At 40.1% G+C, this 3,503-nt stretch overlaps 1 pseudogene; it reads right to left on the bottom strand.

Moving 5' to 3' along the window:
* Window positions 1–687: 687 nt before the first annotated feature.
* Window positions 688–3,123, bottom strand: LOC103649147 (serine/arginine-rich SC35-like splicing factor SCL33; annotated as a pseudogene).
* Between the last annotated feature and the right edge of the window lie 380 nt (window positions 3,124–3,503).

The following is a 3,503-nucleotide window of genomic DNA, read 5'->3' as shown; positions in this document are numbered from 1 at the left end:
CGAATATTTTTCGAACCATATTACATCCTACTCTACTGTGGCGGATAGGTGGTGGAACAGTTTTTGCGTTGCATATCCAGGGCCGGACCTGAGAGGGTGCCGAGGGTGCGGCCGCACCGGGCCCCCAAAAACAGAGGGCCCCTCTAGCCACTGGACGCTAGTACTTTTTTCGCTAAGCATATCTACCCTAAATATAAATACGCAAGAGCGATGCACTTATCTAATATTCTCTTCACTTCAAAATAGTATTTGTTTTAACTCTTGATTTTTATGTCTATACTAGGTATATGCTCGTGCGTTGCTACGGAATCAATATGATAAAAATGCATTAATATGCAAAAACACTAATTGATATTCTATATTTTTGTTAATATAGAATGCATTTATATGTTTTGACTATATAAATTCAGCGTAGTGGTCCTAAGCAATGCATGTATTCTCACTCGAGCTCGCAGCTGGCTTAGTATGACACACGTTCTCACGAAACTGTCATCTGCTCTATATGTTCCTATAGTCAAAACATCAAGGATAGGGAAACTGTCATCTGCTCATTATTATGGGTTCTTCTAAACATTGTGTAAAACATGGACAATTATATGATATCATCTTGATAACAAGGCTACCAGACTTCTACAACCAACTGAGCTATAACTCCTATCAGTTTCTGCTAACCGAACAAAACAACTATCACACCACATAGGCACCTGCGCACTGGTCAGCACGTCCAACATCAAGGTTCATTGGTTCACAACCCACTTCACTCATGAGAGATTTTGGAATACCCAATACATAGTACACGTTCAAATATCCTAGAGTACACACGAGGGTGCTAACAAAAATAATCTGAAACATATATGGTTCAGCATAACAGCGACAAGATAGTCACACAGAGCCCTACGAGGAGACCTGCTAACAATGGGGCTTGCACTCCTTGATCTGTTGACAACTGGGGAACGCGACAAAGATCTCTCCCGAGGTCGAGGAGCTGGGGACCTGTCAAGATGGTATGTGAGCCAATCAATTGGATTGGGACACTGCGAGCGCATGGAGTTTTCATCAGCATATAAGAGGATGGCAGCAACTCGTACCTTGAATAGTGCTTTCGCATAAGTGCTGGCGAGTAGCTTCGGCTTTGGGCCTAGGAGAATCGTTCAACCCAGGTGACCTTGAGCGCAACCTCCCATCATAAGAACGACCTCTGCCACTACATAAGTAAAAAATTGCACGAGTAAATTAGCTTTTGCCTCTTAAAATGCTATGGCAGAATGATAGTGTACACGGTTATAGAATGGGTATCACAAAGGGAAAACAACTGTTACCTTATTTTTTTCCCTGGCCCTTATGTCAGCAGGCTTCTTCCTGTTTTCCTCTGCAAAAACAACAGCAATTTCCCTTCCAAGCAGCATCTTCCCATCCATATGGTACTTTGCATCAGAAGCATCCTCAGGATCAAAGTATTGGATGAACCCAAATCCTCTAGGTTCCCTGAAACATAAAGCAAATTAGTATTTCAATAAAAGCAACAATGCTTCAGAACCATTAAGGAGAAGACCCCTGCAGAGACAATCAAATCAAGATGTTGCGAACTCTTCCTTCCAAGAATGGTGATACAACCAAATCAATTTCAGTCGATACACCAATCAATCTCAAAGGTAAAGCAGGCACTAAGTTGCTGACCTTGCAGTCATCAGTGTTTAGAGATACACTTGAAACTCTTCATAACTTGCATATCTCTTTAAACCTCTATTTCTGATATGATACATCCAGTCTGTGTGTTTATATACAGGCAACTCCACACTGAATCAGCAACAAAGCACATCACTTTAAACAAACTTGTATGACTAAGCGCAATGAATTAATTGAATCAGAGATCAGATATTTAGAGATCAGACCAACAGAATCCAAAGTGCACATCCAGTTACCTTATGTTCCCAAAAATGGGCATAAAGGAGTGCAATGCAGGTGAAGTACTTGCACAGTAGAACTATGTTCAATACTAATGGCAAACGTCAAACTTAAAATAAGATCAAATCCATCGGATTCTGATATGATACAGTCAACTAATTCATCTTGTGTACTACAACCTACCACATAAACACCACTTAGTAGACACCGTTTTTTCTTTAATCTAGGGAACTGAACAACCAACTTATAAGCAAAAGATCAAAGCAATGCCATTTCATGGTATTAAAAATGGGGTTAAGATGAAAAAACATGTTATACGGTGATGTAATAAATGGGTAGAGTTTATTAGGTGTAACAATTTTCAGAACATCAAGTAGGATGGATGCAATCTGATTGTTGACAGGTGGGGAACGCGACAAAGATCTCTCCTGAGGTCGAGGAGCCAGGAACATGTCAAGATGGTATGTGAGCCAATCAATTGGATTGGGACACTACGAGCGCTGGAGTTTTCATCAGCATATAAGAGGATGGCAGCAACTCGTACCTTGAATAGTGCTTTCGCTTAAGTGCTGGTGAGTAGCTTCGGCTTTGGGACCATGATCTACCCCAGGAGAATCGTTCAACCCAAGTGACCTTGAGCACAACCTCCCATCATAAGAACGGCATCTAACACTACATAAGTAAAAAATTGCACGAGTAAATTAGCTTTTGCCTCTTAAAATGCTATGGCAGAATGATAGTGTACACGGTTATAGAATGGGTATCACAAAGGGAAAACAACTGATACCTTATTTTTTCCCTGGCCCTCATGTCAGCAGGCTTCTTCCTGTTTTCCTATGCAAAAACAACAACAATTTCCCTTCCAAGCAGCATCTTCCCATCCATATGGTACTTTGCATCAGAAGCATCCTCAGGATCAAAGTATTGGATGAACCCAAATCCTCTAGGTTCCCTGAAACAGAAAGCAAATTAGTATTTCACTAAAAGCAACAATGCTTTATAACCATTAAGGAGAAGACCCCTGCATAGACAATCAAATCAAGATGTTGCGAACTCTTCCTTCCAAGAATGGTGATACAAACAAATCAATTTCAGTCGATACACAAATCAATCTCAAAGGTAAAGCAGGCACTAAGCTGCTGACCTTGCAGTCATCAGTGTTTAGAGATACACTTGAAACTCTTCATAACTTGCATATCTCTTTAAACCTCTATTTCTGATATGATACATCCAGTCTGTGTGTTTATATACAGGCAGCTCCACACTAAATCAGCAACAAAGCACATCACTTTAAACAAACTTGTATGACTAAGCGCATTGAATTAATTGAATCAGATATCAGATATTTAGAGATCAGACCAACAGAATCCAAAGTGCACATCCAGTTACCTTATGTTCCCGAAAATGGACATAAAGGAGTGCAATGCAGGTGAAGTACTTGCACAGTAGAACTATGTTCAATACTAATGGAAAACGTCAAACCTAAAATAAGATCAAATCCATCGGATTCTAATATGATACAGTCAACTAATTCATCTTGTGTACTACAACCTACCACATAAACACCACTTAGTAGACACCCTTTTTTCTTTAATCTA

Source organism: Zea mays, chromosome 2 (assembly GCF_902167145.1).
Source record: "Zea mays cultivar B73 chromosome 2, Zm-B73-REFERENCE-NAM-5.0, whole genome shotgun sequence".
In the NCBI taxonomy this organism is placed as follows: domain Eukaryota; kingdom Viridiplantae; phylum Streptophyta; class Magnoliopsida; order Poales; family Poaceae; genus Zea; species Zea mays.
The sequence above is the reverse complement of the archived record's forward strand: the minus strand, read 5'-3'. Positions and strand labels throughout refer to the sequence as shown.